Source organism: Asterias amurensis, chromosome 20, assembly GCF_032118995.1.
Source record: "Asterias amurensis chromosome 20, ASM3211899v1".
NCBI classification, from domain to species: Eukaryota; Metazoa; Echinodermata; class Asteroidea; order Forcipulatida; family Asteriidae; genus Asterias; species Asterias amurensis.
The window spans coordinates 12,770,374-12,786,186 of record NC_092667.1 but is presented as its reverse complement, the minus strand read 5'-3'; positions in this window follow the sequence as shown (position 1 = coordinate 12,786,186).

Sequence of the window (15,813 nt, the reverse complement as noted above, 5' to 3'; positions counted from 1 at the left end):
AACGGTGGTGTTTTTCCCCTTCCTTTATTCTCTTGCAACGTTAATGACCAACTGATCTTCAAATTTCACAGATTTGTATGTTATGGATTTATGTTTGGATAGGGCCTACGCCAAGTGGGAATACTGGTCTATGACAATATTATTACCAACCGTATCCACGGTGATTAAAAGTGATTACTGATTGCGTTGGGTGTATATGAATGTACAACACATAAAGTTCGTCGTATAGAATATCTGAGATGAATAGTATTACAAAGTATGAATTTCGGGCCCGCGGGAAACATTTTTTTTCAGAAACCTGATCGGCCCAGATTAACCTGTCACTCTTGAAGAGGAAACGGTTTATCTAAAAACTCAGTATTTCGTAGAAATGTTTCATCTTGAGACAATAAATACCCCTTTCCGCTGGAAATCATTTTAAATTGGGGGATTTCGTTTTGAGGGATTTCCGTTGTTAAGGCACTGGTTGCGTCTACGATAAGTCGATTATAATTGAAAATAATATCATATTTCACTTTGGTTATTTACGGTTGCCTTGACATTCCTGGTGCCTACGCACATTGATTTCGACACTAAAAACTTTAAGTATAATTTACACATAGTTCCAAGATTATTTTCAAGATTACCAAGTTAGTGTTTGTATTAAAGATTGTATACCGTAACCGAGATTAAAGGAAATGAAAAACAAACGACTTTGTGTGAACTGCTAGAGTTTGTTATTATTTTAAAAACGCTTGATTGTTTATTCTTTGTTTATTCTGTGTAGAAACAAATTCTGAACACACAAGCTGTTTTCATCTGATGCCCAGTGGAACCACTCAAAACTAATTCTTTCTAAAAACAAATCCTTCCCAGTAATTGGCGGTTCCGCTGTTGGTTTGGACCATAAATATAAGTACACTTATGGTACTTTACAATCACAAATGTACAGCTAAACATAAAATAAAAAGAGAGTAAAAGAGAAGTTTTGACTTGCACATCATTACAAGCGAATTTAATTTTAATTTATTTTTTTTTTCAGTTTTGAGAAACATTACAATCACTTTTTGAGGATTCCTGCTTTCTTCAGAAAGCGGTTATCTCCCCTGGTGGTCCTTACAATAAATCACTGATGGTTGTCTTCAAGGAGCGAGATCACGCTCAGCTTTACATCGGCGTCAGAGAGTTGTAGCCCTTGGTTGCATACAATATAGCTGAGGGCAATCCTTGATTATTGTATAAGGCGCATCAAGACTACGTTGCCATGGTAATCCATGCATCACGGGGGGCCTTAACATTTATTGTTGGCCCTCTTCCCAAGGAATCCTGGGTCAATCACTTAGTAAACTGCCCCGAGGTCTCTCTTCCACGCAGTGAACCTTTCCGCTGGCCGTTGAGTTGTCCTCGTAGTGGGTCCGTCATCGGGATGAGTTAATGATAAATGAGCAACCACGGAATCGAGATGAGACGACAAGGAACTGTGAAGCTAAGGGGGGGGGGGGGATGTCAAGCTTTAGGGTTGTGTTCTTGGCTTCGGGTGACTTTGCAAAGGGAAGGCAAAGGCAACATAGTCTAGATTTCCTCTCGGCTACAGATAAAAGGATCAATGTAACAAAATAAAAGTGAAGAAAGAGGAGGTTTTAATGTTGTAATGTACTTGTTACTCACGGTGTTGTACGTTAACTCATGGTTGTATTGTTCAGCGGTAAGTTTTTCGAAATAAGGAAGAAAACTGTCCACTTTCATGCTCGATTTCCTTCGGCCACATTTTAAAGGAAGAATATAACAAAATAAAAGTGACGGAAGATGAGGTTTTTAAAATTATTGCTCTGTACCGGTTATGTCAAGTTGTTCTACGTATACTCATGGTCGTATTGTTCAGCGTTAAGTTTTTCGAGTTGAGGAAGAAAGCTGCTCACTTACTTTAGCGATTTCCCTCGGCTACATATTATAGGATGAATGTAACAACATAAAAGTGACGAAAGAGGAAGTGTTTAAAGTTGTTCTGTCCCTGTTATGTCACGGTGTTGTTCGTTTCTCATGGTTGTATTGTTCAGCGTTAAAATTTTTGAAATGACTAAGAAAATAACTTTTCACTTTCTGGCGCGATTTCCTTCGACTACCTAAATATTAATGTCACAAAATACAATCGAACTGTTCCTGTTATGTCATTGTGTTCTACGTATACTCATGGTTGCACTGCTTAGTGGAACAAAATCCCGAATTAAGGTCATAACTCTTCACTATCTCACCAGATTCTTTTCTCTTTTTTCCTACACAGGCTGACTAGATAGTTACAGAAAGTTAAATTGTAAAGGTGTTGACTGAAGGTGTCATGTGTCTGGCGTTCAAATCTTTCTTTTTCTGTTAGTTTCTTCTGTTCTTTTTTTTTTTTTTAGCAAGCGTTTGAACTCTTGCGAAAGTTGTTTAAATTAAAAACATCCAACAGAAAACCAGAAACATTTAATTGAGGACGATTTTGTCTGGACAGAATTTCGTAATCTACGGATCACCCATGATCTACGGATTAAATCGTAATCCAGAATGTTCGCACTGCTATCAGACGAATAACTGGCAAATTAGTTTCCCAGAATGAATTCATTTTAAGGCGAAGTACATTCAACCACATTTAACCAATTTAATTTAAAACATTGGCGTCTGTTAAATCCATTTTTTTAGTTTTTTGACTAAAAGTTTTTTGACTAAAAGCGAGATCATGAAGATTAACCTGTCTACAGTTGCTCAATTTAGTTTGTTGCGTTTTTTTTTCTTTTTCGATTAGCGTATCATGATGCTCTTGATCGCCAACACGCGCGCTTGTCTTCTGCTGCAGAGTAGATCATACTAATTTCCCATTGATAACTCACCTCGCAATGCCTTTAGACCATTATTTTATGATTACTTCTTCAGGCAATACCTATCTATAGTTTTATTATTTTCACAAAACTAGTTGCAATGCATATAGCCCCAACACGGTTAGAGAACACTTTGCGATGCATTCAACTCTGCTGTTATGTTGTTATTTTTATTAAACTATTTTTATTTGTAAAATACGAGGTGTGCCAATGAAGGAAATGGTTGGTTACTGTGCGTGAAACAACAAAATACTTTCAGGAAATGAAAAAAAATGACCGTCAAATGGTCTCGTATCTTTGCAGATTTTTAAACCATATCATTGGAGCGAGCAAACCTGTCTGCATCGGTAGTAATGGTGATGTGCGCATCAGTGACAGTCTAATGCACAATCGATGTTCAAAGGGTGAACGTCCACATCTCCACAAGTTGCAAATAGACAGCAACAAGTATTACAGATACAATATTGAGAGGGGAAAACTACACACACACAGTCAAACTGTTTCTAAGTCTACCAATACTCAATGTTCATTTGTCTTTATATTGCAGGACAGTTTATAAGGAAGGAATCGAACGGTTACAAATTGTTCTACACTGTAAAGAATAAATAGCCAAAACGACGAAAGTTAGTCATAAGACATCACTTTGAATGATGACTTAGTCAACATGATGTTGACTAACTAACGTCTTCTTCGACTAAGTTATTTTTTACAGTGTATTGTTTGCAAGCTTGCATTAACAAAACAAAGTGTAAACAAAAGGCACATTTTCAAGAACAGAGTTAATTCCCGGCGCCAACAAGACTTTCGAAAATTGAAATCATTTCGCTATTACCTATAAATGGCAGACTGAGCGCACATGTTCATATTGGCCAGAGGCAACCTTACGGGGGACAGCGCCAACAAGTAGCAATGGTTTTCAGCCGCCTTGCAGCTGGTATCTCCAGTTTGGGTTTGTGAATCGCCTATGGACTTGAACGCGTTGACATTGACGCATTATTGGATAGCACTGTGGCAGAGGTGAAGTCAATAGTTTTAAGTCTATCCTACGTCGAGACAAAATGACAAGACGTGTCATGCATAATGCAACTTTAGAAATCCGTGTAGAAAAGTCTGGTATAATATGCAACTGTTCTCCGATACATCAAGTAGTAGTCTTGGGGAAAGGCCTCTTTAAAAAACGGTTCGAATTAGTATCAACGCCAACTTTGCTACCAACATTCACACACAAATGATGAGACAAAACTCAAATGAATTGTGCAATCAGTTGCAAACAAAACATACATCGACTATTCATTCATAAATTATCTCAAAGACTTGCGTCTTGGTTTTGTGAAACTCGTTACTAACGGTACTTGAGAATGGCACTAGACTCCGCTTAGCTAGCTGGTCTCTCCGTTTATGGTTTAAAGGGTCTATGTAACTTTTGCAGGACAAAAAACACAATGTCCACATATTTACACCTAACTTACACAGTTTGAAGATAAAGAAAGTAGAAAGCTTCCCTGAAAATAATTACTTGCTGAGGTGCTGTAGTTTTGGGGAAATGAGTAAAACAATGTCATGAAAATAATTTTCGTCTCATGAGACGCAAATTATTTTAATCATTTACAAACGTATTTTCATGACATTGTCTTACTCATTTCTCAAAAACTACAGCACCTCAGTAAGTAAGATTTGAAGGGAAGCTTTCCACTATCATTATTTTCAAACCCTGTAAGTTTAATGTGAATCTATGGACATTTTAACAATGGATGGAATCCTTTAACAATGGATGAAATGGATGAAATGAATATGACACTCACCGTACTTGACACATGTGCTGTTACATTGTAGTACCCTCACTATGTGGTATCCTTGCAAGTTTATATATAGCTCGAAGTTTGAACTTTGAAACTTCCGATCGCGAATCCCCCAGTTTTCTGTTTTTGTTTTCTGTTACATGGAGTGTTTGTACTGTCTCAATTGTTGTCTGTCTGTCTACAGGCTGTATTCTACCAGTGCCTCACACCACCCATGCTTTTATAATAGAACCTCGGTGCTTCACAATAGACCCGATGACTATAACTGATATCCATGTTTACAGAAATATTATAACCCAATAAAATATGCTCAACCAATTTCAAAACAATTTATTACCTGCAATCCATTTATCACGGCAGTTGTATTTTATTCATTTGCGACTGTCGTGCCTTTCCATTTACCGTTACAGGGTCCTCAAAAAACAAACAATTGTAATGGTTGCTGTACTTTCTAAACGAACAATATCATGTTTAGTACTAAAAGGCCTGTGATAATGAGAAAGCTAAAGGGATACATTGGTGGTTCTCTTTCAACGCAATTCGATAGGGCAATACATAAAATAAAAGCACTTAGTGCATGACTGATTTTTAATTGGTATCCGCATTGGGCATCTGATCTATCTGACCACTTTAGAAAAGCAAGTGTCAATTCGCCGGAGATTCAATTAACTTTCAAATCAGGAAACTTCCACGAGGACGTTTCAATCATTGGAATTGTTAAAGAAGACAATTAAAACTGTTATACAAAACGGTCGTGGGAAAGGGTTTTTAGTGGCACCAACGGCGTCTTTGCGTCGATCCGTAACTTTTAACGAATTGTCAAATTGGCGCGTAAAAACTTGTATTCGTGGCAGGACCAATCACATGAAATTATGTTTTTGTTTTGTCCTTGGCCAACTCATCAGTGGATTAAATTGCGTTCCCGATTGAACGATTGAAAAAAATCAATCGGTATTAATGCTAGGGGATTTATTAGATTTACGACGACGCCAACTTTAGTGTACAGTTTTGGACACCAATAATGCCCAGAGGATTTATTTTTGTAATTTCACAAATGACTTCAGAAGTCTGTTGTTTTGTTTTTTCTGTGTTTTCTAAATTTGATTATTTAGTTTTCACACTTGCGTATATCTATGGCTTTCGGGGCTACTAATTGGCTAATACATTCAGCGATCAATGCATCTCTTGTAATCCAACCTCACGCACTCCGTTCGATGTGCATTCCTTGGTGGCTCTTCAGAATATTCACTTCTTCAAGGGAATGATTTGAAACTTCTCTTGCCAGGAAGGCGCACTTCATGTGAAGATTTTGGCACTCAGAACATGTTGGCAAATTTGATGACAATTTGATACGAGTACAGCCACTTCTCCAAAAACGATCCCCAGCAATTACAAACCCGCTGGCAATATGAGCTAACAACTTAGATCTATTTTCAATCAGCGTAACATGTTTTTTATCTTCTAATCGTTATACAGAACCTTCGAGATACTTTTAAGGGGCGATTGGTAAATGTTCAATAAATGAAATATTGCACATTTTCACGGGTTATGAATAGTAATTTATAATTATCCTGTATAATAAGCATCTCAAAATAGTGAGACTTGATTTATTTGTTCTTAACAAATGTGTTGCAATACTGAGGTTTGTGTCAATTTGTTCAGTTAAAAGTAGGTGGCAATGACTATTATTTATCTTAATAAATAAATAAAACACATTGTTTATTATGATTTTATTTCATCGAATACTTTATTTAACTAATTTAGCCCATTTAAGTGAGAAACCTGAATGAAGAAAAAATTTATTTGTTATAGAATTGGAATTGAAGCTGTCATCGGTGCTTTAAAAATAAATATCTGTGATTAACGTTTAGCAGGGTTAAACGCACTTGTTTTTTTACAGTACGGAAACTAAATAATAACAAAATTTTGTTACGCATTTCCATCCAGCTGTCTTTCTAATAACATATCCGTCCGATTTATTTCACCTAAAGTAAACGGGATGACTGTTCAATATTTTCTCAACCCGAAATCGTTCGTGAAAACCGATCTCTCACTTGATATTTCTCTACGATCAATTCCTCCGAGTCGTATCTCAGCTGCTCGAGCAGAAAGACAATGATACCCCGAAAATTCACAGTGGCGAATGGCTGTTTACGTTGAAACCTATGGCCACAGCCTTCATCAATGGTATCTCCGTTCGCTGCTCTTAAAGCCATATACACTTTCGGTACAGAAAAAAATTAAAGTTCACAGATTTACAAATAACTTACAGGGTTTACAAAAGGTAATGGTAACAGACTTCTCTTGAAATATGATTCCATGAAATGCTTTACTTTTTGAGAAAACATCAAAACAATATTATCAATTCTCGACATCGAGAATTACGGATTTATAGTAAACACATGTCATGAAACGGCGAAACGTGCGGAAACAAGGGTGGGTTTTCCCGTTATTTTCTCCCGACTCCGATGACCGATTGAGCCTCAATTTTCACAGGTTTGTTATTTTATATATAAGTTGTGATACACGAAGTGTGGGCCTTGGGCAAAGTTGTGATACACGAAGTGTGGGCCTTGGGCAATACTGTTTACCGAAAGTGTCCACTGGTTATAAAACACGTTCAGTAAAAATAAAGGGTTTCGTAGTAAGACAAACCAAGTAATTATGTAGACTATAATTATTGCAAGTGTGTAAAGCACTTTGCCGGCTAGGTGCTATTGCAATTTCATAGTCTGAGTGGTTCAAATGAAATTGTGTTTTTTATTTGAAAAGATAAACAGAATCCTACCAATGAATGTTTTTTCTCGGAAAACTAATCCGGTTCCGTTTCTTCTTCTTTTAGTATGACAAAACAATTACGCTGTACTCTTGATCAATTAACACCATTAACAGGAGGTCAACAATAATATGCGACATAAATTTTATGAAAACCATACAAATTACAACAACAACAATGACTTGAAATAAATGTTTATCATTATCTGTAAGAAGAAAACAATTATAAAGGTTATGTCATTTCAAGCAAAACCGGATGTTGTCGGAAGATTTTTGCTCTACGGCAATCTTCTGCTCTACGGGAAACACAATTGAAAACTGTACAATGTTTCATCTACGGGTAAAACCAAGATTTCTAGACTGCTTGCAATAGTTGTCAATTACTTGAATGGCTAAGTTTTGTAGGTTAAAACCTTCAAAACTCTTTCAAGATGAACAATTTACTTTAGCTCTGTTAGATCCATTCCCGTTCTAATTCTTCTTCTGATACCCAGCACACGATTTCATCTACGGAGCAGCGTATAAACGTTAGTTCGGGAAATTGAAGCGACGCCTGAAGCTAGCCAGACAAAGTCAGGACACGTCACTCCCAGATTTTCCCAAATGGGCGTGGCTCGACAGCATCCCTGGCTGAATCTAAGTTTTCAAACTCGATTTTTTTTTTTTCAATTTCCTTTTTTTTTTTCCTTTTTTTTTTTTTTTTTTAGATGTATATATATTTTTCATTAGCAGAAACATCAATAATTAGCCTTGCTTTGCCCAAACCTTGTAATTTCTGACTCACTCGTAATCTGATTGTATCCCAGGGCATTCTGTTCATATACACAAATCCAATATGAAAATGTAATTAGAAAGAGACGATGTTTACTGCGTAAGAAAATTAAGGCCTTGATTTGGGAATTAAAATCAGATAAGATTATTAAATCTGCTTATTCCTTTCTGTCTTTTTTTTATGCAAGGCTTCCAATGTTTTTTTTACAAGGAATCAAGGGCATGTGTCTAGCTCTGCGGCTACTAGTTATTGAACGTTTCTTGATAAATTTGATTACATTATTGACAATAATAAATATCCTTTATGCCAGTATTAGTTAACGTCTACATAACGCTCGGCGATATACCAATCTATGTGTATCGAACTTCAAAGTAGTTTAAAACAACACAAAGAAATATATATATATATGGGTATCTGCGAGGGTAGATTTTGCCACAGCAGCCCAGGGTTGTTCTCAGAGGGAGCTGAAAACGAGTTTAGAGATGTTATTGGCCCACAGTGATCTATAAGGTATAACAAAGTGCATGCGCTGATACAACGTTGTAAAATGTGCTATTTAAAGAAACCGTTATTGTTTATATATTGATCTTGGTATAGCAATATGATGTCATACAAAACTAACAATCAACTATCCCAACACCCAACAAAACGAAATCAATATTTTTAGGACATCGCCTTTGTAGGTGTTTCAAGAAAACCTAATAATGATTGAATTTCTTGATAATAATAATAATGTTTTTTTTGTTTTATGTTTTACGTTTGAGAGGTAGTTCAATTGGTATGAATTATTTTGCAATGTGACTGGTATCGTATCATGAGCCATTTAAACAGCTTTATTCGTCATACTACATTTCTTTAGAACTCCTTGCATGGTTCATATTTCCCTCTGTCATACAATCGAGACTGTTTTAAGAGGAATATAAATTTCTAACTTCAACTCCCCAGAGTTATTTTCTAATTATATAATTTGTGTTCATTTTGTAGCCCATACCAAGAGTGGCTTTTAACCTATTTTGGGGCGAATTTGCATATAACTGTGTTTTAATGTCTACCATTAGGCGGCTAATTCATCCTTAATCTTCAAAGGTTGTATTACAACCCTTGAGTATAAATCTCAAGCGGGAATATAAAACAGACCGAATCCATCCAGGCACTACTAATCAGATCGCAACTGGCTAAATGCCAGTATCGATTAGAAGCAACTATACACCCCCGCGGTACCCAGACTCGGGTTTTCCCGGAGAAACAATTGACACTGATAAAGAAACATGCTGACTAAACGAAGCATGGTCCCTGGGCATTGTAGAGACAAGAGTGAGAATGAACACACCCGGAACGTGCTTTCGGCTGAAGCTTTCACAGCATGTCATGCACTCTTAAACCCCTTTCACACGAGAGTAATTTAGCAAGGGTCCCTTGTTAAATTGTAACATGATTGTAACATTTTACAAAGTGAACCTCGTGTGAAAGGACAACAGTTTGTCTACTGTTCGAGTTCTCTAGCAAAATCTTGTCAAACATTGCTTCATACTCAGCCATGCAAAACAAGGGACCCCAGTTAAATTGCTGTCGTGTGAACAGCACTTTAGGCGATCTAACTGTGGATTGATGTAGGTCAGTGAAACCTGAGTCTAATCATGCAAACGGGGTTAATAACACTTGACAATCAGATGCTTGAAACGGATAGGCCGACCGACAGGTTTACTCAATGTCTGTTTAATTCAATTTAGAAATCTACAGAAACGCTAATAAAACATGCATTCTTATCTATAGCAACACAGACAAGATGGTGGTGGTAAAACTTCACACATATACTGTAAAATGACCGTACTCTTAGACCGTTTCAATGACTTTAGTAAAGAGATCATTTTAGAACTCTATTCGTGATTCGAAATAAATAAATAAGGGTTAGAAGCATTTGTCAATATTTGTTGGCAATTACTCAAAATAATTGTTAACATTAAAAATTATGTTAACTAGCAACGGAGAGCTGTTGTTAAGTACAAAACATGTCAGAAACGGCTCCCTCTGAAGCAGTTTTTGAGGTACTTTCTCACTCAATACTGAAACACTTTAGGCGATAATCCTTTTAATGCACATGAAAGCATGTTCATTTGTGCATCAAGTGTGTTTTTCTGTCATTATTCTACTGCAACTTCGATGACCTTTTAGTCAAAATGTTCACAGGTTTGCTATTTGGTGGATATGTTTGGATATACCAAATAAGAATACTGGGGCCAATTTCATAGAGCTGCTTAAACAAAACAAAATGCTTAAGCACGAAAATAGCTCGCTTTTTTTACACATGTTACTGGCAAACATGTCATGCCACATACATTGCTTGTGGCTGGTATTTAGCTATTGTTTACTTAGCTTAACAAATGAGTGGAGTCTTAGCTGGAATCTGATTTTACGAGGCAAGGATTTTTTTGCTTAAGCAAACTTTTGTGTTAAAGCAGCTCTATGAAATTGGGCCCAGGTCTTTGACAAATAATCAAAGGTGTCAAGTGCCTTAAACTTACTGTGTAACATCCAAACGTATAGCTGCGAAGATCAAAACAAGTATTTTATATTGTAAAGGCATTGTTTGGCTTCGGTTTAGAAATCAATCCTTTTGGGAAATAGGGACTATTAATTCATCTTCATCAGAAAAAAAACACTCCCCAAACCTATCATTCGACTTGAACAAATTAATTCATTAACTTAAAATGGTAACCCAACTAAGGGTTGCAATCACAGCTAGGACTGTTAACCAATGGGCGTTTTCCAAAATATCAATGTATCGTCACTTGATACATCTTTTGTTGGGTGGAAATAATATCGCAATGCTCATGGAATTTGAACCTTAACTTCGCTCAAACTAAACTCTTTTTTTTTTTCTTTCTTATTCAAACTAAAACTCGTACTGTTAAGAAATGCAATGCAGTTCTTGTAACAACACTGGCACATCTTTCAACTCTGACTGGATAGCTGGGTTTATTTGTTCGATACCAAGTATAAAGATCCCCCTGGATAAGCAATATCAACCTCGGTAAACCCTAACCGGATTATTCGGAGCGTAAGGAACACTGTATACAATGAGCGGATAAAATAAACATGGTATTAAATATTCGGAATAATAGGAACATATCTCTAAGTTTATCATCGTAACTGATTAAAGAAAAACAATTCATCTCCAATGGGGATATCTCACAACAATTATTCTATAGATTGATTTCGTCGAAGAGAAAATACACCAATGATCAAGTTAAGAGATTTGCTCCGACTCGTCTTTCCATGGAAGATTTGAACAATGAAAACTACGTCTGTGGATTTTAAAGATAAGATTCATTCAATCTGTCTAGCTTCATAGGTTTTGAGAATGAAAAATGTGGTTGGATATAGAAAATGTCAAGTTTGAAATGTCAGATCGTAATTTTTTTGATGATATTTTTTTATGTAATAATTTATCACGTTTCGTGCCTTTAAACATGTTTTTTGGTTGTTGCTATAACCGACGAGGAGTCTCTCTTCTATGAAACTTGTGTGAATTATGAATCGCTGCAGACATCGTTGACTTCGATGACTTCACACTTTTTGCAGTGATTCTTGATTTGCAGAAAAATAATCATCTGTTACAAACTGCTTACCAACCAAAAGGACATGTGAAATCAGTACAACACGTTGCCTTGGATCGGTCGAGTTGGTCTATAAAAAAAGCGTTTGTAACCGTTTGTTATAAAATGCATATGTTGGAAAGATGTTTTAAAGGTAGAATACAATGATCCACCTAGTTTGCCTCGAAATTGCGTGGTTTTCCTTTTACTGTGCGAACTAACACGGTCGGCCATTTATGGGAGTCAAAAATTTGACTCCCATAAATGGCCGACTGTGTTAGTTGACGAGGTAAAAGGAAAACCGTACAATTTCGAGGCATGTTTGTGTGGATCATTGTATTCTACTTTTACAGCCTCTTTCTACCTATATACATTTTATAACAAACGTTTTTCAAAGACCAACTCGACCGATCCAAGGCAACGTGTTCCTTTAATGGCCCGACAATTCGACCCTAGAGCAGAGCCTATCTTTTGTGACAAATGAATAGAATCTTCCCGGAGGCCAGACTGAAGCATGTCATCGTGTCCCCTTAAATTATATGATCACCGTCAGACTTAATGTACTCATACAAACAATCCCCCACACCTCCAATCCCGCCTCTCACTTGTTTTCACAAATTAGCTGCTTTGAAATGAAGTCAACTGTTCAATTTATAGAAGATACCTTTTTTTCTTCTTCCCCTCAATAAATTAGCCCAGTTTTGATGAGCATTAGCGCAGATCAAACGTGCGATGCCCTCACTTCGTTTCATTACATAAGTAAATACAAAACTCTTTTTAACTTGTATCTGAACGGTAGGCTTTTAGCCGATGGGTGGTTCTTAAAAAAATGTCACAATGACGGGGAGAAATGTAGGGCAGGCTTTTAGCCAAAACAGGACTAATCCAACAGAAATGCGGCCATGTTGTACATGTCAAACTTTGCCTTGCACTTTTTTTGAAGACAAAAAGCTCGTGCTTGACGTGTTTTTCCCGCCAAGTGTTTGACCATGTTTCTTTTCCAATTAGCGTAACGTATGGCTGACTGGACAATTTATAGCTGTGTCAATGTTTAACTTGTTTAATGGTGTAGAAAATTGAAGTTGTCCATTGGAGGCTGCAGCCACCTGAAGCCTGCTGTGCTGTCTAACGGGGGATTCGAGGCTGTAGGTTTAACTGTGGATGCTTCGCTTGAGTCAGTGTTACTAGACTACACATAACTATTTCGATGTTGGTAAACCACGTGGTGGTATAATCGAATAATGAACTGAGTGAAAGCATTTACGTTTTATACGAGACAATCAATTTTATATAAAACGAATTAGTCGGAAGTTCCGCCCCCCCCCCCCTAAACAGAATAGTTTGACTCCAACTTATCCATGTCCCCTACAAGTTTGAAGTAAGTTTTTTTGTAATAAATATGTTAATTTTTCAATGCATAAAGTTCGCGAATCATAATAATCATCAACAACATCAGCAACAAGGCAACGTTAAAACAAAACTGAAATTGAAACGAATTAGTAATGCCTAAGCAGAAGAATTTGATTCCCCCAAAAAAAACTTATCCATGTACCAAAAGTTTGAAGTAGGTAACTTTGTAGTATGGTCAGGTTGCAATGTATGAAGTTCACGTTTAAATGTCACCTGTGGAGCATGTGAATAAGAAAAATTATTTCGAAAATTCATCACGTTCGCTTCATCCGTAGCTGGTAGTAGGCACCGCGTAGGATGGTCAGCTGAACCATGGAGGAAGAAACATGGCTGAACACTGTATCGTACATTGATTGGACGCATGACTACTTGCCGTTGTGCATTTCGCTTGTCCACACATAACCTGCTTCCCTCCTCGAGACCAAATCCCTAGTGTTTTCCCACACTGAGTTCAAATATTATTTCGGAAGCCGAAGTTTGTCTTTTATGATGCAGATGCCTTAATGAGGTTTGGAGAGAATGCTCGGTGTTTATTTAAAGCCTCCGTGCAGGATGGATAAAGATGCGATTTCATGTATGATGGAGTGAGAGTTCGTCAACTGCCGCTAATTGTTATTTCCCAATCACATTAGGCTGTACGTTGTCGACGATGACATCAGTTTATTCAGCAATAAAGAAGGGATCTCCAAGGTCGAGTTAAAGATTAAAGATTAACAAATATTTATTGTCATGATAAAAAAACATGAAATGTGTCTTCCCTTGGTCACTTATAGCGTGAGGTTAAAGGGAAGTTATGCGTTCAGTAATCACTCTAATAAAATCCGGAGGTCGTTGGTTCGAATCCCACTCTAGTCAATTCTTTGTTCAACCCCAAAAATCAAAATAAATACAAATGGAAATTGTTGGTAAGAAGAAGGCCTTTGGTAGTATGAAGAAATGTGTGAAACATTTCACTTCAAAGTATGTGGTTTTCTGAAAATAATGTCACATTTTATCTCACAAAATTTAAATCTTAGAGGCGTTAGTGCAGTAACGTTTCTCAGATTGTGTATTCCTAGTGACGATTCTTTCTGCGGTGACACAACTCGCTCCGAATTTCGGCGACATCCCAAACATAATTATGGTGTTCTATAAAGGACAACTACAGGACCTTTTTTTTGGGGGGGGGGGGGGGGGGGGGCGCCGGACAAAAAAATAAAAGGCGCCGCGTGGAAAAAAAGTCGCCGCGTAGATGTCCTTTACAGAACACCATACTTACACGCGATCATAGGTTTGTGATCTTGTTTTTGCATGTATAAAAACAATCAAACGTTTCCGAAATCCAAGCACGATACGATCAATTGTTTTGTTGTAATCTTACATTAAACATACATCACCAGTGTGCAGTAAAGAATCATTTAATTATTTGGTTGTCAACTGACCAGCGATTATTAAAGACATGGTCAGTCTGCATCACCTCCTGTGTTCTTGACCCGGAAACCCATTCCTAATAAATGGATCTGGCACATCGGTTGTTTTCAGGTCAGTTTGTACAGGCCCCCAAGGTGTTTACAGGCCAGCAAATGCGCTTGTTTTCGTTTCCTAAAAGCATCAGAACGTGTTTTATTGCTGAATTAGTTACCTATGGGATATAACCACCTAGAGAAAAGAAGCAAGGTAGTGTGCGATTCATAGAACCCTAGAACCATCCAGATAGACGGAATTTTTAAGGTAGTGGACACTATTGGTAATGACTCAAAATAATTATCATCATAAAACCGTTCTTGATTACAAGTAATGGGGAGAGGTTGATAGTATAAAACATTGTGATAAACAGCTCCCTCTGAAGTGACGTAGTTTTCGAGAAAGAACTAATTTTCCATGAATTTGATTTCGAGACCTCAAGTTTAGAATTTGAGGTTTCGAAATCAAGCATCAGAAAGCACACAACTTTTTGTGACAAGGGTGTTGTTTTCTTTCATTATTGTCTCGCAACTTCGACGACCGCTTGAGCTCATAATGTTCACAGGTTTGTTATTTTATGCAAATGTTGAGATACACCAACTTTGAAGGCTATACTTTGACAATTACCAATAGTGTCTTTAAACAGAGTGAGCTCTTTACATTTTAATACCTGTCTTTAATCTCCAGCGACGACGGGTCTACATTTGAGTGGGACAGGAATATAGAGGAGGCTCTAACATCAAAATGTTCAATTATTTTTTTCCGTGGACACACTCGTTCACCTGCTTCGCACCAACTACTCCGTCCCTAATTGATTAAGTATATCCAATTAATTTTCCCCACACGTGAGGTGTATATATGGTTTTTTTTCTTCATTTTTCTTTTTCTTTTTTTTCCGTTGAGCGAGGACGACAGACTACTTAGGAGCATCTGGGTCGCATTCCTGCTCGGAAGAATTTTGATTGAAGTCTTGAGGATGGGTAAGCGGGCAAAAAAAGAGGTTGTGAAAAAGGACAAGGCTAAATTTCTTTTCAGCTTCCCAAAAAAAACAAAAAAACCGGCGAATCATTTGAGGAAACTTTTATCAGAGTGATGCCTCACTTGAGCCAGACCAAGGACCCCCAGCCGGAATTAGTCAACGAAGTATAGATGCTTAATATGAAAGTTAAAAAAAAAAAAAAAAA